This window comes from Camelus bactrianus, chromosome 20, assembly GCF_048773025.1.
Source record: "Camelus bactrianus isolate YW-2024 breed Bactrian camel chromosome 20, ASM4877302v1, whole genome shotgun sequence".
In the NCBI taxonomy this organism is placed as follows: domain Eukaryota; kingdom Metazoa; phylum Chordata; class Mammalia; order Artiodactyla; family Camelidae; genus Camelus; species Camelus bactrianus.
In genome coordinates, this window is record NC_133558.1 from 22,781,565 (window position 1) to 22,803,877 (window position 22,313).

General features: G+C 45.1%; 1 protein-coding gene across 4 annotated transcripts in view; it reads left to right on the forward strand.

Moving 5' to 3' along the window:
• The window catches only part of PPARD (peroxisome proliferator activated receptor delta), a 63,646-nt gene that overhangs the window by 16,652 nt on the left and 24,681 nt on the right, over positions 1 to 22,313 (forward strand). The window contains exon 1 of one of the 4 annotated variants that reach the window (XM_010949032.3): positions 1,877 to 2,064. The exons of the other annotated variants lie outside the window; for them this stretch is intronic. The gene's annotated coding sequence lies outside the window, so the exon portion shown is untranslated. Of the gene's footprint in view, positions 1 to 1,876; positions 2,065 to 22,313 lie in introns of those variants that run through there. 4 annotated transcript variants of the gene reach the window in all.

Below are 22,313 nucleotides of genomic sequence, written 5' to 3' on the forward strand. Positions count from 1 at the left end.
AAATATACTTCAGTTCATTCATTGATTTTTTTAATTGATTTCAGAGGTAGCAAATATGTTTGCTGTTATATATGTTAACTTTGTGTATAGGGTCTTTCATTAAATAGGAATTGTACATTTTAGGGTGGTGGTAATTAGGTTTATTTATTTATTTAATGGAGGTATTGGGGATTGAACCCAGGACCATATATATGCTAAGTATGTACTCTACCACTAAGTCATACCCACCCCCCCAATTCACTGATTTTTAAAAGTCATACATAATCACACCATCCATAAGTGACTGCTGTAAATTTTGGTTTATATTTGTTCATTCATTCATTCATCTATTAATTAATTTATTATTATTTTTTGGTAGAGAATGTGGGCAATGATCTCTAGCAAGCCAAAGTGTGTTCTTTTAGATTTTACTATGACTATGTATACGTATTCTTTTTTCTTTCAAAAATGGCATATTGGTTAGCATTCAGTTTTGTGACTTGCTTTTCCCATTTTTCAAGTGGTTTCATTATGTCTCTGCTCCGACTTTCCTTGTCCTTTATGAGTGAGCAAAGGAAACCATTTTACCCAAAGGGAGGAGGCTCTTGGGAGGAGCCGTCTGGTTGTTCATTGGTGTAGTTGCTTAAAGGGTGGAGGGCTGAGAGGTGCATGAACGGTGTCTGCCTCTCCCATCCGTGTTGCTCTCTACCCATCCCCCATCTGCTCTCCATACCACCCGTCTATCTTTCTTTTTCCTTCCATACCAACCCAGAAAAGGCTACTGCCTCCACTCTGAAGGTTTCTTTCCACGACTTTTAGGGAGAAACCTCTCAGGAGCTCAGAAAAAAGGTACACAGAGTAGAGATGGGAAGAGTCATTCCTGGGCTGGGGTGGGGTCTTGGAAAGAGTGACAGGAGGTCCTGGGCCATTGGCTCTGTCTGGAAGCAGTGAGAAGAAACTGGGTGTTAGGTTGAGGGGGTGGGCAGGGCAGGTAGCAGATGGCTGTGGGCACTTCCTGCAGAGACAGTAAGCAGGATGGCCAGGAAGAGGCCTAGAGAGTTTATAAGGGGCTGGGATTTAGGCCAGAAATAGGGGAGAAGGAGTAGGTCTCTATGGGACACACTCCTTCACCGCAGCCCTGCTCTTTCCATGAACCTCTGCTGGGCTGCCTTCACCATCTGGCAGTGCCTGGCCAGGTAGTTTGACAGGTCTGGCACACCTGGCCACCATGCCCTGCTGACACCTCTTGGCCAGCAGCTGCTCCGTGGCACCTCCCTGGGGAGTAGGTGGGGAATCTGAGCATATAGTCAGGCAGGGGGAAGATGTTCCCAGCATCCTCAGAATTGACAGCTCAGATTCCGTTCTAGAAAAAGCTCAGAACCAGGGAGAAAATGAATCTGGGGTGTTCTGGGAGGAATACGCTCTGCTTCCCCTTTACTTCTTACTGGATGAAATGGGGTCTCTGTCAGTAGGTGAGGAGAAGCCCTCTCTGAGTCCTGATGGGGAGTGAGACTTGGCATCTCAGCTCTTTTCTGGTCACTCTGGCTGGTGTTTCATGGCAGGGCCAGGAATTCACGCTTATAAACAGGACAATTTCCATCAACTGTGTTCATATGGCCTCACTGGGTCATTCTTGTTTTCCTGCAGATCTCAGTCCTGATGCGACCTGGTCAATACCCTCTGGGCTGCAGAGCAGGGTGCTTCCTGTTTGTCCCCTCAAAGCCTGCACTGCTCCTCTCCCTTCCTCCACTCTTGAGCTATAATTAAGTTCCTGAGTGAAACCATATCCCTCAGCTGACACACGCATGTAACCACAGCCCTGGTCATTGGGCCGCTCCACTGGGGTGACTCTGGGGTCTGGTGTCACAGCCTCCAGACAGTCTTGGGTAGGTCTGAGTAGGTGGTGGAGACTCACTGGGAAAGGCGTTGCCCAAGAGTCAGAAATTGGGAAGTCATGGGGAAGATGAAGGACCAGGGAGCAGCCAGAGGGCCAGCTCACAGAGGTGGAGGGGAAGGACGCAGCCTTGCGGGCAGGAGGGCACCGACAGGGACAAGATTCTGGATCCTCGAACCACGAGGCAGAATGTGAGCATTTCTTTTATTTTCTATTCTGTGTATGTCTGTAGCATTTTAAAATTGGGATATACTTCATATAACATAAAATTCACCAGAGTATACACTTAAGTGGTGTTACGTATATTTAATGTGTTGTATAGTCATTGGTGCTGTCTAATTTCATAACATTTCCATCAACCCCAAAATAAACCTTGTACCCACAAGTAGTTGGTCCCAGCCACCTCCCTTCTCTGGCAAACACTAGTCTACTATCCTCTATGGAGGTTCTGATGTTGGACATTTCATATAAATGCAATCATACAATATGTGGCCTTTTGTGTCTGGCTTCTTTCACTTAACATGATGTTTTCAAAGTTCATCCATGTTGTAGCATGTACCGGTCCTTCATTCCTTTTGATGGCTGAATAATATTCCATTGTGTGGATAATACCACATTTTGTTTATTCATTCATCATTTGGTGGACATTTGGGTTGTTTCCATTTTTTGGCTTCTGTGAACATTCATTTACAGACTTCTGTGTAGACATATGCTTTAAGTTCTTTTGGGATTATACCTCGAATGGAATTGCTGGATCATATAGTAGTTCTGTGTTTAACATTTTGAAGTACCAAACTGTTTTCCAAAGTGGCTGTACCATGCCCTCACTCACTTATTGTTTGTTTATTAGGTTTATTGGCTATGTATTTTTAATTATAAAACATGCATAACAAAAGTTACCATTTTAACCATTTTTTAAATGTACAATTTAGTGGCGTTAAGTACCTTCACATTGTTGTACAACCATCACTACCATCCATCTCTAGAAATTTATTTTGCAAAAATGAAACTCTTTACCCTAGATAATAACTCTCCATTCCCTCCCCTCCAACCCACCTCCCAGCTTCTGGCAACCACCATTCTACCTTCTATCTCTATAATTAGAGGACTCTAAATCCATCACATAAGTAGAATCATACAGTAGTTGTCCTTTTGTGACTGGCTAATGTTATTTATAATGCTTCAAGGCTCACCTGTGTTGTATGTAGCATGTGTCAGAATTTCCTTCCTTTTTAAGGTGAATAATATTCCATTTTGTGTATATTTCAATTTTGTTTATCCATTCATCTGTTGATGACCCATTCATCTGTTCCTTTCCCCTTTTAGCTATTGTGAATGTACTTGTGTAAACTTGGATGTACGAGTATCTGTGCATGTCCATGTGTTCAGTTCTTTTGGGTATGTACCTAGAAGTAGAATTCTAGGTTATATGATAATTCTATTTTTAATTTTTTAAGGAACCACCATACTGTTTTCCATAGTGGCTGCATCATTTTACATTCCCACCAGCAGTGTACAGGGGTTCCCGTGCCCTCCCTCTCGATTGGTAGCTTGGTTGAGTATAGAAGCTGAATTTTGAGATTACTGTTCCATGTTCAGTATGAATAATGAAGTTAGCAGGATTCCAAGTGCTTTGTAAGTAATCTGTTTTTCCTCTCTGAAAGATGTAAGCATTTTCTTTTTTCTTAGAATTCAGACATATCACCAGGATATATCTAGGTATTTGTCTTCTTTCCTTAATTTCTGTAGAGCCCTTAATTGCTGAAGACAAGTCTTTTGGGATCTCCAGGAAACTTTCTATTTGTTTTCCTTCATTGTCTCTATCCTCTGCTACTAGGTCTCTTATTAGATAGACTTTGGATTTATTGCTTCATTGCTAGTGTGTAAAAAAATGATTAATTTTTATATATTGATCTTATATTCTTCAACCTTAGTTGAAGAATTATTAGTTCTAATAGATTTTTTTAGTGGATTTCTTAGGATTTTCTACATGTAAGATCATGGTATCTGCTAGTAGAAATAGTTTTACTGTCCTCTCTAATCCGGATAACTTTTATTTCTTCCTCTTACGTAATTGCCCTGGCTGGAATCTCCAGTACTGAATAAAAGTGGTAAAAGTGGACATCCTTGTCTTGCTTCTGATCTTAGGAGGAAAGCTTTCAGTCTTTCAGAACTGCTTATTTTTGAATTGATTTTTTTTTTGCGGGTGGGGGTGGGTAATTAGATTTATTTATTATTATTTTTTTTAATGAAGGTACTGGGAATCGAACCCAGGACCTCATGCATACTAAGCATGTGCTCTACCACTTGAGTTATACCCTCCCTCCCTGAATTGATAATTCTTGAAGTGCTACACAACTCAGAAGGTATCCTCTCTTTCCTTCCCCATCTCTCAGCTGCCCAGCCCTGCTGATGGAAGCAGCTCTCTTAGCCACTCATTTATGAGCATGCACCTACATATTTTCTGTTCTGTGATTATCTGCCGTACTCACTGGTCTGCTCCTTGCCGCACAGGTTGTGTCTGGTGCATCTTTGCATACCAGTGAGCGTGGAGCTTCCTCATTCTTTTTCACTGCTCCCTCCTGTCCTGTGTGGGTGTACTATCCCGGTTTATGGATGGGCTTGCAGGTGATTTCCACTCTAATGTGCAATGAGTAACCTTGGCATGTATCATTCTACACACAGATAAACAAACAAATTGATACAGTGCGACAGATGCAGTGATGGAGATGTGTGTGTGTGGCAAAACTGTGGAGTGGAAGAGGAGGCTTCCAGAGGAGGCTGGTTGACCCTGCCTTCAGAAAGGCTCAGAGTGAACATTTGTCATTTGGGGTGGGCCTTGCAGGCAGGGCAGACTTGGAGCAGGCTGAGATGTTGTAGAAGGGCAAATGTGAGTAAAATTAGAGCAACAGCTCAGATGTGATTAGGGAAATCAAGAGTATTAGTTATCTATTGCTTCTTAATAAATTACCCCCAAGCTTAGTGGCTTAAAACGACACTCATGATCTTGCAGTTTCTGTGGGTCAGGAGGCAGTTACACTAGGGCCTGAATACCAGGAGGTAGGTGTTTTTATGAGTCATTTTAGAAGTCTGCCTCTAGTAGCAAGTTGTTGTGAGGTTGGGATTGGCTGGAGCAGGCGAAGGTAGCAAGATGGAGTCATTATTGTAGATAATCTTGCACGCCTGGCTGAGAAGTTGGGCTTGATGTGAGAACATGGGAGCCATGGAGGGTCTTTGAGCAGGGGCATAATGTGATAGCTGTTATCTAGGACAGTTAATCTGCCAGCATTATACCAGAGGGCTCAAAATGGAGAGCTATACACAGGCAGAGACTTAGATTAGGAGAGGGCTGTATTAACCTTGGTGAAAAATTTCTGGGCTATAGTAACAGTGCCTTCGTATTGAGCACCTTCTCTGTACTGTGTAGTTTGACTGTATTTTCTCCTATCTTGCATCTTTAAAATGACCACAAAAAGAAGGTGTTACTGTTGTGTATTGTTTGCAGCTGAGGAAAATAAGACTCAGAGAGGTTAAGAAACTCACCTGTGGTGCACAACGAGTAAGTTGCAGAGCAGCCCTCAGGTCTACCTGGCCTTGAGGACCATGCCTTTGGGTGGTGAGGGGAGTGGAAAGATGGAGTGACTGTGGAGGCGAGGTCTTGGCCCTTCCCTGGATGCTAAAGGGAAACGGAAGAGTCAGAGGTTGATTTTTTTGAACCTAGGTGGCTAGGACAAAGGTGACACTGTAACAGGAAGAAGAGAGGCCAGAGGGGAGGCCAGTGTGGTGGGGGAAGGTGAGTCATCCTGGAACACTGGGTGCTTGTTGGCAGAGTCCTTCCCAATTATAGGGGATCGCAAATAGTTCCCAGTCTTTGTGTATGGAGATGTGCCCTGGGCCAAAAAGGGCTGTGAAGTGGGAGCTTCTTGGTCATAGAGTTCTGTGAGGTTGTTGTTTGTTTGAATACTGGGTTTACGTATTCCCTCAGCAGTCTGAGTGAGGCCTCTGCCACATTCTAGAGGTCAGAGCAGTCCCTGGGCCAGCCCAGATTCCAGGAGGGAGGAGTTGCAGGGGTAGCCAGCTTTAATCCACTGACAGCCTGTGATGGAGAGCAGGGATTTGAACCCTGATCTGTGTGACTCAGACCCAGGGCTCTTTCTACACTACTGCATGCCTTTCTGCTTCTGACTCCTTAGGGCCTGCAGAGCTTGCTGGCTCACCAGTGTTGTTGGAGAGAATTGATTTTTATTTTGGCTTCCCAGGGAAGAAGTTGCACTGGTCACCTCTTTTTCACAGGTTAGCATCCGAGATCACTGCACCTGAAAGAACCTTCCAAAATAGGCTTTGTTCCAGGGCTCTACTGGCTGCCCCCCAGGCTTTTCTGCACTGATTGCTGGACATACATGGACTTTCCCCATGGAGTTTCCCCTTCTGCAGTTAGTAGCCTTTTGACCCATAGTGCTGGCCCCATGGGGTCCCTGCAGCATTGCAGCCAGATGTGCAGGCTGGCCGTGGTGTAAGTTGTCCCAGATGGTGTCTAGTCCAGTGTTCCCCAGACAAGGTTCAGCTAGCTGGCAGATTCACCAGGGAGTTTTGGAAGAAATGTAGTTTCCTGGGTCTTGTCTCAGACCTCTTGAATTAGAATTTCTGGAAATGAAGTCCAGGAATCTGCATTTTAAAGTTCCCCATTGATTTGAGGGGACAACTTGGTTGGGGAACCACTGAGTTCTCAGAAAGATGCCTTTGAAGTCACTGATCAGAGGAGTTCACCAGGGGTCTGAGAATGATTCTCCTAAGGGCCTCACACTTCACAAGTGGCTCCTGAAAGCCTCCGGGTTCTGACTACATCTGCTCAAATGATGCTCTTTTGCATTCACTGATAGTATCTGAGAATGGTGACCACTGGTTTTCTTTCAAAATGTTTGCAGAAGGTAGCAGGCTCTGCCAGCATCAACAGACTCGTCTTCCTTTGCTTAGCTCTCCGGTTGTCTTTGGTGCAAAAAATATAACAACCCTAGATAATATCCACGTTAGCACAACAGTTGGACCTTTCTGGTTTTGTGCCTTGGACCTACTTTAAGGTCCACTTGTAGATTTGAAAACCCTGGCTGATTTCTTTTGTCAGTTCAACAAACTAATGTTTACACTTTGGAATATTTGGGAAACATAGAAGACAATAAAAATTAATTAGAACCTTCTTCTCAGAGAATCACCATAGGTAATATTTTGAACAATATTCTTTCGTGTCCCCTCTGCCTCACATACACACACCCCTTCACACACCCTCTTTTTAAAAACCAAATTGAAGTTGTATTGTGATACTCTTACTTAGCAGCTTTACTGGGGTATAATTCAGATATTACACAGTTCACTTGTTTAAAATGGACAGTTTGATGTTTTTTAGTATAGTTGCATAGTTGTGTAATCATTACCATAATCTAATTTTAGAACCTTTTCATCATCCCAAGAGGAAGTCTTGTCTCCATTAGCAGTCACTCCCCCTCCACTCACCCTGCCCTAGGCAGCCGGTAATTTACTTTCTGTTTCCACAGATTTGCCTATTTTGGACATTTCATATAAATGGGGACATACAATATGTGTGGTCTTTTGTGATTTGCTTCTTGCACTGAGCTGTTTGCACTGATGCTGTTTTGAAACCTACTTTAAACATTCATATCAGTAGCAATTTGAGTATAGTTTTCAAGAATGCATTTTTAACAGCAGAGCAGTGTTCCATCTTTTGAGTGTATCTGAGCTTATTTAACCAGTCCTGCTGATGGACGTTTAGCTTTGTTCTCATCTTTTGTGGTTATATCTAATGCTTCCTGCACTCAGAAATCATCTCATCTGCTACTTTATTGATTGCTTGTCTGAATCCCTGACTGGAACAGAAGCTCTCTGAGGGCAGTCAACTAGTCTGCCTGGCTAATATTGTCTCCCCATACCTGGCATAGTTCCTGGCACTTGGTAGGTATTTGGTTTTAAAACAGTGAGTGTGTGTGTGTAATTTTGAATGAATGAAAATGTAAGAATATTGATAAACTTTGCCAAATTGCCAAATGCCAGAGAGTTACGCTAATGTCTGCAGTGTGTGAGACTGCTTGACTCCCTGCTCCGTTGGATCTGAGTTAATTTGTGAATGAAGTCCTGTGATCTTTTGAAATACAACCCTCTCTGACCTGTGAACCAGTTAGTTTGGAGTTAATGCTCCCATGTCCTTTTCCATGGGCCACCAGAGTCCTGCCTGTTAGGTGACATGATGGTGTCTGGGAGTTCTGACTCCTCGGTCCTCACCAGGGCCCCGTGGTATTGTGTCATTTCCTGTTGCTCTTAGAGAGGCTGCATGGCCTTCTCTGGCCACTTCCCTGTCGCATTTGAAGGTGTTGGGGGTGGTGAGTAAAGTTGGGTTGGTCAGATGTGTGTAAGAAGATGTTGGTTCCAGCTGCTGAGTGACATGCCTTCTGAAGTCATCAGAAGAAACGTCACTCTGAAAGTTGTGTGTCTTCAAAAATAGAAATGAAGAAATACTTCCAGGAAGCCTGACGCCTTCAGCCCAGTCTGCCCTCTCTGAAGGTGGTGGGCACCCACATGGCTGCCTGAGTCACTGCTGGCTGTGGTCCCTGCTCGTGTCCTCCCAGTTCCTGTCTAGGAGAGCCTGCCCGGGATGGCGAGCCCCCCAGAGAGTGGCCAGGGACACCGGGCAGGTCTCCTCAGGTCATGGTGGAGGCCTCTTGCTCGTGGTTTCATAGCAGTTCTTTTTTCCCAAGAGGAGTTGTGGCATCTGCTTTGTTTTAGATAAGTATGTGGAGAGAGAGTACACTTGGGGGTTTGAAGGAGAAGCTGGATGGCCAAGGCAGCGCTTGTTTGTAGCAGAGAGCTATGTGCCCCTGTGTGGGGTCAGCCAAGGCCCTAGAAATTCACCTTGTCCCACAACAGCTGACTAGTTATCCTTTTATTCATGGTTTCCCGTCACATTCCCCTTGGACTATGCTCCAAGCCTTCCCCCACTCACCCCCCTCCATCTCGGAAGATGTTGCTTTTTGTAACTGTGGAGATGACAAGTATTACTGATGCCTTAGCTTCTTTCCTTGCATCTCAGGAATCTCATGTGTGGGCTGTCACAGAATTGTTTATTGTTTTATTATTACTAATGCAGTTACTGAGTGCCTGCTGTATGCCTAGTGCCTTGTTAGACTCTGGAGAAACACAGGAGAAACGGGCTGGCCCTGCCCTCTGGGAGATGAGGCCTCCCTCTCTGGCTGTGCCTTGACCACCATGGTTCCTCTTCCTCTTTTGACTCCCTGAGTATGAGTGTCTGGGGCTTCTGCCCTTTCTCAGCTTCTCTCACCCTCTCCCTTGACATACTTGGCCCTTCCTGTGGCTATGACCCTCTCCCCTTAGAGGTACAACTCCCGAGCTTCCTGCCCTAAATCCTGTTCTGTCTCCAGTTCTGCTCATCATACATCACTTTGTCAGTTCCCCAGAGCCCGATGACAGCTTCAGCCCCTCTCTGCCATCCTCAGGGTTCCCTCCCATTCTCTTGGTGATTGTCCACAGTGTTTGCTTTCACTGGCTTTAGTGGGTTGGATAGTGGCTGCCCAGAAGATAAGTCCACATTCTGATTCCCAGAACCTCAAATGTGACCTTATTTGGAGAAAGGCTCTTTGCAGGATTTGTCCCTGTGTTGCAGCTGTGTACAAACCCGTGCCCGTTGGCCTCTTCTCTGGGCCTGGATTTGTCGGTTCCTCAGCCTGAAATAGTGTTTCCAGTTTACGGTGATTATGCATTCATTACTCCGTTTGATCTTTCCAAGTCCAAAGGCAGGATTCACTGCCTTCTTCTTCCTCCTAGGTCAGGAGATGTACAAGGCTGTGTGCCAAGCAGCTCCAAGTGTGGTCCTTGGAGGTGGGTCTGGGTTTGAATCCTTGTTCTCTCATTCATTAGCCAAGGGCCTTTGACAGATAATTAACTCCTCTGAGCTTCAGTTTGTTCTTCTGGAAAATGGAGCTAATGAATTATTGTGGAAATTAGATAATGTAGTCATGGAGCACTGCACTGGACACTGTTTGCTTTATAAATGGAGAGATTCACTCAGACTGTACATGGAATATGCCAAGCTTGGACAAGCCTAGGAGCTCTGACTCAAATCCAGCCTCTCCCTCTGTCATCCTGCCCCAGCTCTCCTCATCTGCCACCGTGCTTGGTGCCTGCCATGGCAGGGCCACAACGATGAATCACAGAGTAGATGGTCTTGGAGGGTGAACAGAACATGTCTGTACGTGAGGTGGTATGACAAAGCAGTTAGGAGAGTGGACTCTGGAGTTAGACCTGGGTTCAAATTCAGGCTCAGTGACCCCACCTCAGTGACAGAGTTTTCTTTGCCTCTCTAAGCTTCAGTTTCCCCATCTGTAAAATGGGAATAACTATGGTACACACCTAATAGAGAAATGGGAGAATTAAGTGAAAGAATGCTCATAAAATATTCAGCATGTGCCTGACTCTTTGTAAGCACTTAGTAAATATTAGAAATGACAAGCTTCCTCTGTGGAGAGGGCATTGAAGCCCTGAGCCACTGTGAAATTAGGTAACAGGGAGACATGGAGAAAGAACATTTCCGGTGTTGCCTCCTCCATGAACTCATGGTTCTTCCCCTCACCTGCACAGAGGAGCTTCCCATTCTTCAAACCCCAGAGCTCTCAGTATTTCCCTTGTGGGGCTTGTCACAGTCTTTCTTGTATTACGGTTATCCTTTTCTCTTTCTATGCTCCCTGAGAGCAGGATTGGGCACTGAGTAACTATCCGATTACTTGAACCTTGGCGTTCACCAGAGGGAGTGGTTAACCCACTGGTAGCAACCATAGGGCTCCTCTGGCTCCTGACCCCCACTTCTGGTGAGTCTTTTTCTCCTGCAGCTGCACAGATACGGGAGCTCTTCTTCCAAAGAGCTTTCTGCTCTGTACCCAAGACCCTAAGTGGCTACGGAAGTCCAAGGCACTGCCACTCTGGGATTCTATCACTGTGTTTCCTACCACCAAGCAGGAGAAGAGCTTGGACGGGCCAGGCATCCATGGCAAATATGGGCTTGCTGCCAAGATCATGACAAGTCCTGGGGCTGGGACTTGGGGTTTGGTTGCATTTTGAATATTTTTTTGAGAAAGAAACAAGGATTATGTACACTCTTTAATCTGAATGTTGTTAAGAATCTTCTCTGACACCAGTCAGAATGGCCATCATAAAAAGTCCACAAACAATAAATGCTGGAGAGGGTGTGGAGGAAAGGGGACCCTCCTACACTGTTGGTGGGAATGTAGTTTGGTGCAGCCACTATGGAAAACAATATGGAGATTCCTTAAAAAACTAAAAACAGACCTACCATATGATCCAGCAATCCCACTCCTGGGCATATACCCAGAGAAAAATATAATTCAAAAAGACACATGCACCCCCATGTTCATAGCAGCACTATTTACAATAGCCAAGACATGGAAGCAACTAAATGCCCAGGAACAAATGAATGGATAAAGAAGATGTATATATTCCACATATACCATGGAATACTACTCAGCCACAAGAAAGAATGAAATAATGTCATTTACAGCAACATGGATAGACCTGGGGATTTTCATACTAAGTGAAGTAAGTCAGAGAAAGACAAATATCATATGATATCACTTATATGTGGAATCTAAAAAAAAAAGACACAAATGAGCTTATTTACAAAACAGAGACTTTCAGACACAGAAAACAAACTTATGGTTACCAAAGAGGAAGGGATGGGAGGGGTAAATTGGGAGTTTGGGATTAGCAAACTACTGTTACAGAACAGTTAAGAAACAAGTTCCTACTATATAGCATAGTGAACTATATTCAATAACATGTCATAACCTATAATGAAAAAGAACATGGAAAAGAATATATATTTGTATAACTGAATCACTGTGCTGTACACCAGAAACTAGCATGACATTGTAAATCAACTGTATTTCAATTTTTAAAAATTAAAAAAAAAATCTTCTCTGGAAAACTCTGGAATAACCCACCGACCTTGTGACTGACTGTGTCTGTAAATGCTTTTTGGACACCTTCACCTGGGCATCCCCAGAGCTCCTGAATTTCAGCAGGCACCAAACTGAGCCCTTACAGTTTTTGCCAGACCTACTCTTCCCACAGTCCCCACCTCCCTGGTCACCTGATGGTTGCCCTCCATGTCTCTCCTCTCCCCAGGCCTCTTAATCAGTCACCAAATCTTGTCAATTCTTCCTCCTTAATATCTTTCCTGCTTTTTCTCTTAAAGTCTGATGACACTAGTGCTGCCACAGTTTGTGGTTGTTATTTGCCTCATATTTTCAACTTTTCTGTGTCATCATGTTTTAGGAGTTTCTTTCATAAACAGAATGTGGCTGGATTGAAAATTATAAATCAGATTTGAAAATCTGTCTTAAATAAGTTTTATTTATTTATATTTTGGGAATTTGATTTAGATATATTTTCATGTTTTTGAATACTTTCTATATACTTTCTTTTTTTTTCCTTTCTCCCTTCTGTTAGATTGATTGAATTTTCTTTATTCTCTGGTTTGAAAATTATACATCTTATTTCTATTCTTTCTTCTAAATTTTCTCTTCTTTCCCTGCATCTTTTTACTTTGAAAAAACATGAAAATAGTGTAGTGAACATCTGTATTCTTTTTACTTACATTTAGTTAACGCATTTCTCCCTATCTTTATGTACTTTTATTTAGAACCACCTGAAAGTAAGTGTGGATTTGTTTTTCTTGCTCAGGATTTGGTGTACTACTTCTTTCCAAAGACTCACTTTTTAAAAAAACCAACTTTTTATTTTAGAGTAATTTTAGATAAATTTAGATTTGGAGAGTTTCTGTATTTCTTCACCCAGTGCTCCCTAATCTAAAATATTAACATCATACCTTTAATTCTTCTTTACGTTTTGGGAAATTCTCATTCTCTTTGGTTTCCACCCATTTTTGGTACTCTAGCTTTCTGGAATTCCTCTTGGACATATGTTGACCATTCTACCATCCAAGTCTTTTATCTTTTTTCTTTGCTGCTTTACGTCTCTAATCATGTAAATTTTGTCATTTTGTAGTGTCTTTCAGATTATTTTATTATTTCTGATTCTTGGGATGCTGCTTCTCTTTCTGTGTCTGATACTTCTTCCTCTTTGTGGTTTAATTCCTTGTGTGGTTTGTAACTTTGGGTTGTGAGCTCATCTTCGGGAAGGACTCTATTTTATGGGCAACTTTTGTGTCCTGATTGTGAAAGTATCCCTAAGAGCAGTTTGCTTCTGGTGAGGTCATCGGGTTAAAAGTTCTAGCGCAGTTTTTATGTTCATTTCTCAATTGGGCACCCCTTCACCTAGTGTAAAATCAGAATCATATCCATGGGTGGGGCTAGCTGAGTAGTTCAGTTTTATGTGTGGCGTCTCACCCCTCCACAGAGCCTTGGAGAAATGGCCAGCTCCTTGTTGCTTCTTGTACTGGTCAGCCCTTTGAGGCTCTCATCTTGATATCCAGGCTAGAAGTCACAGCCAGACATTAAAACCACTTCATATGCAGGTTCAAAAGTCCACAGGTCATTCTGGTGTCAGTTCCACTTACTGTTCACCTTTCAATTTTTCTTGTCATTTCTGGCACATGAGGTATTTCTCTTTCTAGTCTGGCTGTATGTTGAAGCATATTGTTTGCTTTATCCAGTATTTCTATAACTGATAGTAGTGGGAAACGGGAGCTCTTTCAGGTTAGTTGCATCCACTCTTGCTGAAAGTTCCAGTCCACATCTTAGATTAGTGTCTGAAGCCCTTCATTATCCAGCCCCTGTCTACCTCTCCTGCTTAAACTTAGCTTTTAAATTTTACACTTCAGCAGATTGAACTATTTGCACACTGTGTCCTGTAATTTTTTTTTAACATTTTTTACTGATTTATAATCATTTTACTGCAGTATTTAAAAGCTCAGGTTTTAGAGTCCAACTGTTTGGTTTTTAACCTGCGTTCATCCTTTTATAACTTATGGTTTTGGACAAGATACTTACCCTCTCTGTGTCTCCGTTTTCTCATCTGTAAAATGGCAGTGTCTGGCGTGTAGTACACCTGATCCCTGTTCGCTCTGTCCACCTGCAGCTGCTGTCTCCAACAGGCCCTGCTCTCAAGCGTCTGCACCTTACACGCTCGCTTCTGCGGAGCGCCTGTCTCCCCTTCACAGCCATCCTTATCCCTCTCAACAGAGTGGCCTTTGCTCTTTCGGAGCTTGGGGTCTCTTTCTATAGTAATTATCACTCTGTAGGTCGTTGCTTGTTTACGTGTCTCCTTTCCTTCCCAGATGCTGAGTTGCTTGAGATCTGGGCCTTGTTTGTCTTGGTGCTTGAAGATCCTGGCATTCTCCCTGTCATTTGGCTGCACGGCATAGCCTGTTGAGTTAAATTGCAGTGAATTTCTCTGATTGAGTAGAGGCAAGGGCTTGGGAGTGGTATGAGACTCAGATGCAGGGAGAAAGAGCAGGAGAGTTTGGTTTTTTAGCATGTTTTGTGTCAAGTTGTTGAAAGTATGGCTGGGACACAAGGTAGCAATTCTCATTCTAGCTGAGGATGCCAGAGACAAAGCAAGCCAGCGGCCAGAAAAAGCCACTGAATCCTGCAAATTAAAGTGGTTTCCGGCCTTAAAAATGCATGCCCCACTTTCTGTCCCCAAACTCGGCTTCTCTGAGTGCCAGGCAGAGGAATACAAACTAATTATAATCCCTAGTGGACCCTGAGAACCTGTAATTTTAGAAATTTAGAATAACTGTCTCTTCTGAAAGGGACAGTTGCTTTAGGAGTGGATGATCCTATGTGCTAGCAGCCTCTAAGGAGACCGGGGTGTGAAGGTTCAGTAGCCAACTGTTTAGAGCTCAGTGTGGCCCAGGCCCACAACTGCCCATTGCATCCAACCCAGTTCAGGTTTCTGCCCCGCTGAGATTTCAGCAGCTAAAATGGGCAGATTGGGTAGGCCTGGACAGAGCTAAACAGGGCCTGTGCCGTCCCTCCTCAGCTTTACCTGAATTCTCTGGACTTTTCAGATTCTATCACAGGAATAGTCACAGAAGAGAAGGCAGGTTGATCTTCGAAGATCCCCAGAGGGTGTCCGTCAGACAGTAGTCTGGAAGGAGCAGTGAATAATGACAGCGCTGACTCTCAGTCCCCTTGGCTGGAATTTCAGGAATCACTTCAACTCAGAGGTAGGCACAGGGCTAGGGGTTGGCAGACAGCTCAGGCCAAAACACTCGATTCCCGATAGTTCTTTCCTGACGACTCTGAGTGTTCATTACTGTGTTGGGTGCTGTGCTGAAGATACCAAAATAGCAATGACACAGTTCCTTCCCTCAGTGAGGAGTGCTTGTCGTCTAGTTGGAGAGAATTCCTAGTACACAGGAAGCTGCAGTCAGCTGTGCAAGACAGTAATTCTGTGTGATGCTGCTGTGTGCAGATCTGCCCCTTTGACAGCCTGGTGCTGTCACTCAAAAGGAGCTCTTCTCTTTCTGAGTTTTGACCATCAGTTTATTTTTTTTCTTGGATGATTTGCTAGCACTGTTACAGACTGGTCTGAGATTATTAAGACCACCTTTTATGTTTCTGAGGAATAACCCCAAATGTGTTTTTAGGAACTCTTTTCTTCTATTTCTTTAAATAATGACAGGTTAACTTCACAATGTCACTTGCTGATCCCCAGGGTCTCCTGGTGAGCAGATCACCAGCAATTGCTGCTTTTGAGGCACTGAGGGTTTTTTCTCCTGTGGACTCTGGATTGGTTCTTTGCCATCAGAAAGTTATTGCTGAATCAGGATCTCTGGGAGTGGGCTTCGGAATCTGTTATTGGGGATTGGAGGAAGACTGAACAAGTTGAGATCTGAAACAGTTATGAATGATTTTATGGATGGGGACTCCAAGTGGCTTAGGTGGTCTGTAATCTCAAGCAGTTGTGGAAGCTCCATAGGTCATAAAAGACCCATGCTCCTTCTAGTTCTCTGCTTGGTCATTCTTAGGGTGTGGCTGTGGTTCTCATTGTCCAAAATGGTTGCCACGGATCCAGCTACCACACCCACATTCAAGGCAACAAGATAGAGAAAGAGAGAAGGAAGGGTAATGTCCCTTCTCCCTCTCTTTTAAGGCTACTTCAAGAAAATCTTCTGCCTCTACCACTTTCTGTCACTGAGGGAAAGTTATTTAATATGTCAGAGCCACAGTTACCTCATTTGTAAAATAGGCATGATAACACCACAGGAGGACCAGGATTAGAGGGAGTGGTATAGGTTGCCTGGCACGATGTCCAGCCCACAGCGAGTGCTCTGTAAATGGTGACTGCTGCCAGAAGACACCTTGACTTCATTCCCTCTCCCTTCTCTCCCCATCCATCTCTCCATGGTCTCCACCTGCTCCTCATCTTTTCCTTTCCTTTGCTGTCACATCCCTTGCCCTCTCTTCCTACCCTGCCTTCCCCCCCATCCCCTCTTCCTCTGCCCTTCATTTTCCTGCTCTCCCTCCTGCCTCTGTCCCTCATCATCCTCATCCTCTACTTCTGCACCGTGTACTACCTCTTCCTTGTATTGCTTTTGTTCCTCCATCTTCCTGATGGCCATTATTAATTGAAATTTATCATTATATTACAAGGACCAGAGGTTAGAGGTGGTGACTGGCCTTTGAACTGCAAATCAGCAATGAGTAATTGAAGAAAACCAAGTTTAATTGTTTCATGACTCCATTAATAATTATACTCAGCAGCTAGTAAGCAGAGACCAGAAATAGCTTAAATCAGTAGAAGTTTATTCTCTTCTAGGTTTTTAAAAGAAACCTGGGGGAGACAGTCTAGGTATGGTCTCTACTCTGCCATTCTTAGTGCATGACTTCTAATCCCAGGGTTGCATCATTGTCTAAGATGGCTGCCGGAACTCCAGCCATCATGTCAGGTTTACAAGAAGAAGCAGGGGGAAGATAAAAAGGACATATGCTAGTTGTCTGTCTCCCTCTTAGGGAGATTTGCTGGAAGTCCTACCCAGTAGCTCCCATTTCCCCTCACTGGGCTCCCATAGCTGCAAGGGAGGCTAAGAAATCTTTTAGCTGGACACATTGCCACCTGAAATAAAATTGGAATTCTGTAACTAAGGGAGAAGAGAAGAGCAGATAAACAGTTTGCAAAGCCTGCCACCATTCATTCGACATTAATTTAGCACCTACTGTCTGCTAGTTATTAGGACCAGTCAGGGAATCCCCATTCCAGAGGGGAGACATGGATAAGTAAACAAGTACAGTACAGAGTGAGGGTGGTGGCTAGAGTGGAGGAAGGCAGGAGGAAGCACTCCTCACCTCCAGCTAGTGGACACCAGAGCAACCTCTGGAGTTTATCACACTGACATTCTCCTCTGTCATTCAGTTCTTCTGTGCCCTCGCTTCTTGTCTCTCCCTTTTGTCATCATCATCATTGTTGGTTCATTCTGACCCCAGCAATAGCCCCTAGAATCTGAGGAAGTGGGAACGGTTGGAAGCTTAATGGGAGTCTCTTGGATGAGAGGTACGTGTTCGAAGAGCTAAGTCCCAGGCCTATAGGCAATTAGAGGCTAATGGCAGGAGTGCATTCTGTTCCTGGACACTCTGTGGCAGTGCCAGGAGATAGTGCTCCAGGAATGGGGGCGTCATTGGGAGGGATGTTTCTGACCGGACACCTGGCATCGGCTACACTGTACTGTCCCTGGCAGCTTGTCGTAAAATGAAACTCCAAGAGTAAGAACATCCTTCTCCAAGTCCCATAAATTAGGTATAAATGTTTTATGCGTGTTTATTAATCAGGAATCTCAGGAGGCTGTGGTTAATTGTATGTAATGAAAATATAGCTTCTATTTACACTAAAATTTGTGTACCATTAAACATTGATATTCCTTCTTGGAGCTAAAGGGGAGTTTTAGGAATAATTTCTCGGACCCCCAGTGTCTCTGATTTCAATCTGAGAAACACCTATTGCCCTCTCTCCTCCACCCCTCGCCCGGTTCCCAACATGATGCACGCAACATGAAGCTTGCCACAAAGTTTTTTTTAAGACATACCCTATCCCTTAAAGATTTAATCTCTTAGGGAAGACTGAAGGATTAAAAGATTGTTACTTCTGACCCAGTACACTCCTCATGAGCTTGGACTGTGACCCTGGGCAAGTTACTTAACCCTCCTGTCCTTGGTTTCTTCATCTGTCAAATTGTAGTCCTGACTGTTACAGGAATTAAGAGGTGCGAAGGAAGCACTCGGTATGTGTCAATTGTTATTTTTGCTCCTTTGCCCGCTGAGGTTGGACTGACAGGTTGGGGCCAGAATGTACGAGGCCTTGGATGCCGCATTTAAGGAGTTGAATTTTATTCTTTGGACACAGACAGCTACAGAGATTTGTAGGCAGGGATGTGAAAGATCATGCCTGGGCTTAGGAATGTCACCAGCAGGAGTAGGGAGGCTGGACTGGAGCAGGGGAGTGTCTAGAGGCAGGTCTAAGTGAGGGGTGGGCAGGCCCTTAGCAGGACAGTGGCAGAGTTAGGGGAAGGGGACAATGGATGGCTGAAAACTCAGTGGTGAGGAAGGACCTGGTGGTGTTGGCATTTCAGCTCGTGTGATGAGGGGGTGGTGTCCCACTGATGGTGCAAGGAGCATTGAAGGAGTTGCCGGTGGAAGGTGGCAGAAGAGGAAAGAGGCACATGCTGCTCAACTCTGCAAACACAAACTGAGCACGTACCGCCTGCCAGGCTCTCTGCTCAGCACAAGGGTCAGGGTTGCCTGAGACCTGGCACAAAGATCACTGATTGCCTTTTGGATGCATTATGAGGCCCTGTGAGGACTCCATGGGGCTTTGAGACAGTCAGTAGGAGAGGAGCCCAGGGAAAGACGGATGCAGTCACAGTGTGTGAAAACACCAGTGGATGGTTTGTGCGGTGAGTGGGGAAGCCTGCCAAGGACAAGCCCAGGGAGGGGCATGTCTAAGGGAGGTTTCAGGGGTGGGTGAAGGAAGAGCATGCAGCAGAGTGCGAGCCCCTGGACGGAGGGCTTCACAGTGCTTTCAGGCCCTGGCACAGAGTGAGGAGACAGGACCAGAGTGCAAAGGGCCTCTTAGATTGGTGGACAGGAGGAGGTCTTGGGGAACCTTTGAGAGCCAAAGGCAGCTTCTCATTGGTGTCGTGTTACTACTTTGTATGTGTGCAGTACTGAACTGTTTGCCCTGAGCATTCGTTGTAGCATGCCCTCTCACCAGCTGGGAGTGTGGCCCCATTTTAGGCCGAGAAGCTGAAGCGAAGCCCAGACAGCCCAGCTGAGCCTCACTGGGCAGGGAGGGCTTGCTTCCACAGGAAGCCATGGACCTGGCCGGGGAGGAGGGGGCCTGGCAGGAAGGGCATGGTTAAGGTCTGGGGCCATGTGTGTGGAGCACGGAGAGGTTGGAGAGAAGGCTGGAGAGTGAGGCAGAGCCTGGATCCTGAAGGGCCTTGTACAGCATGACCAGGAGTCTGGGTTTGTTCTTATGGTAGCAGGGAATTTTTGAGGTGTCTTAAGCGGAGAAGTAGATGTGACCAGATTTGTGATCCAGAAAGATCGTTCTGGCTGCAGATTGAGGAGGGAGCAAAGATAGAAGCAGGAGGCCTCTTAGAAACTGTTGGAGTCATTCAGATGAGAAATGAAGAAAGTGAATCGGAGGTATTCGGCAACTGGATGACAGTACTTGGTTCACATGGTACTTGGATTATTTGGATCTTGGGGGGACATTAGGGGGTGAGGGGAAACTTCAGGGAGTCTAACTTCAAGATGGAGACCCCAACCCAGGGTCCACCTGAACTCAAAGCAGAAAGACATTAATGGAATCCACCTGACTATCTACCTGGTACTGGAGTTTGTTGGTTAACCCTGAAGGTCCTCCTGTGACTCCTTAAGGTCAAGGATGAGGTTTTAGAAGGGGCAGCCTTGGAGATGAGAGAGACAGACAGGCCCCCGCAGACAGGTTGCTGCAGTCTTTTTCCCCACCATGTCCAGCACCTGGTTGTTTCAGGCCCCAGGAAGCCCTGCCTTGTGCTGGGTGGAGCTCTCAGAGCTGGGAAAACTAGCAGCCCCCTGGAGGCTCCTGTCCTTCTGCATTCTCCCTTCAGTGGGTTTGCATATTTGTCTGGAGGTGGGGAAGCCAGGCCACTTCCAGGCCCAGATCCTTTTGAGCCATTACCAACTGCAGGGTGAGCAGGGTGAGGGGCATTGACCCACTTGAGAGCCTGGTCTCCCTGCGCCCTCTTTAGCCCCAGGCTCTCAGCTCCCAGCTCTTGGCCACCAAACAAAAGGTGAAATCAGTTGTTCCTCCTTACAAGGCCCCAGGGGTTGCTCTGGGTGAGCTCATAGCTGTTTTCATCTTTCCAGATTTGATTTGGGCTGAAATTCACCTCTGGGCCTGTTGGCAGTGTCTCTGCCTGGCTTCTGGGACCTGAACCCCGGTGTCAACAGGCTGCCCTCAGTTTACTCTCAGGATAGACTTTAGTCATTTTAGCTAATTTTTAATGTTAAAATGTATATTAATAAAAAAAAAAAAACAGAGACTAATGAGAAAGTTATATGACAGAAGGAGACTGATGGGAGTAGCACTTCCAGCCCCACGCCCCAAGGGGTGAAGGTGGGGGGACCAATTTCCCGTGTATTCTTCCAAAATTTTTCATTGCACATATTCATGTGTATTTGTATTTTTATTCTTCCTCTTTCTATCCCTTGTGGCAGTGGGGAGCACCCTAACTTAACACTTAGCTCTTTTCACTTAAGTGTATCTTGGGCATCTTTCCACATCAGCATGTCCAGATCCACTGCATTCTTTTTTTAAACCTTTTTTGCTGTACATATGATATATGTATAGCTTAACTGATAGTTTTCCAGCAAACATTCATATAACTAGACATTAAAATGCCTTAGATTTATCAAATGAACAGTGGCTTATAAAACATCTTCACAGCTGTTTTCTGGTGTGATCCTCATATCCCTGTGGGGAAGGGAGACCAGAAGAAATTTTTTGAAGGTTAGATACTCTGTGAGCAGTGAGGTGTGAGAGAGGTTGGTGCTCATTTAATGAAGAGTGAAAGAGAGTCTTTCCTTTGAGAGACTTAGCTGTTTGGGGAATTGGATCTAGAGGTGAACACACATCTACCCAGAAAGAGCATATGAAGCAACATCTGTGGGGTGAACATGGTGGGTGGCAGATGCTGTGGGGGCAAGTGTGTTCAAAGGGAATGGAACTTGAACCAAATCTTTGAAAAAAGAGGCGAGGTAGGAATGAGACCAGTGAAAAAGGGAGGACATTTCCAACAGGGTAGCAGCATGGGCAGAGGCACGGAGGATGCAGACGTGGCAGAGTTTCAGGGCCTCCTGAGCACTCTTCCTTCCTTTCACCACCACCCTGGTCTAATCATTCAGTCAGTACCTGCTCTGTGCCCAGCACTTTTGGGTCCAGAGAGCAGCAGAAACAACTTGGTGCCTGCCCTCCATGGGCTCTCAAACTCCAGCCAGGAGATGCTGGATGTGCAACAGGCGAAGCTAATGATGATAGAGATCAGCGTAGTGGCTGCCTCTTACTGGGGGCATTGACAGGGAAGGGCATGAAGAACCTTTGGGGCTGCTGAAAGTGTTTGCTCTCTTGGGCTGGGTGATGATTTTGTGGAATATATAAATGTAAGACTTCATGGAGCTACATACTTAAGACTTAGACACAGCTTTCACACTCCTAACTGTGGGTATGTTATACCCCTGTTATAAAGCAAGCAAGAAAATAAATAGCACATCCCCAGATTAAATAAGTAAAATGCAATAGCAAGAAAGTGTGGAAAGGGCTGTGCTTGGACAAATACAGAGACTTTAGGAGCATACTGCAGTAGGCTTATCTGAGGAAGTGATACAAGCTGCGATTTGAAGGATGAGGAGGTGTTAGTTTAAGAAGGGGGTGACATGTCCCTGGTGGAAGGAACAGCCTGTGCTGAGGCCCAGAGGCAGAGAGAATCTGGTGTGCTGGGAAGTTCAGGATGAACAGAGTTCTGAAGGGATGAGAGAGAGATTCAGACTCTCACCTCTCACTGTGTTGTTCTAGAAGCCCCCTAGTGAGTCTCTCTGCCTCTCTCTGCTCTGACTGCCCTCCCTCTTGCCTGTAAGAGTTAAGTCCACCCTTAGGAATTAGGAAGTCAAGACTGGCCATGTCCAGGCCCCTTATCTGTCCTTCAGAGAACTGGACGCCCTAGCCAGAGGGACAGCTCGCCATTCCCAGGTGTGCTCTGTGTTCTCAGCGCCTCGCTTGGCTCACCTTGGCCTTCCTTCCCTGGGAGTGCCTCGCCCAGCCTTCTGGCCCAGCTGAAAGAAGGGCCGTTAACACCTATTCCAGAATCATCCCTGCGTCTCCTGAGTTGGAAATACTTCTT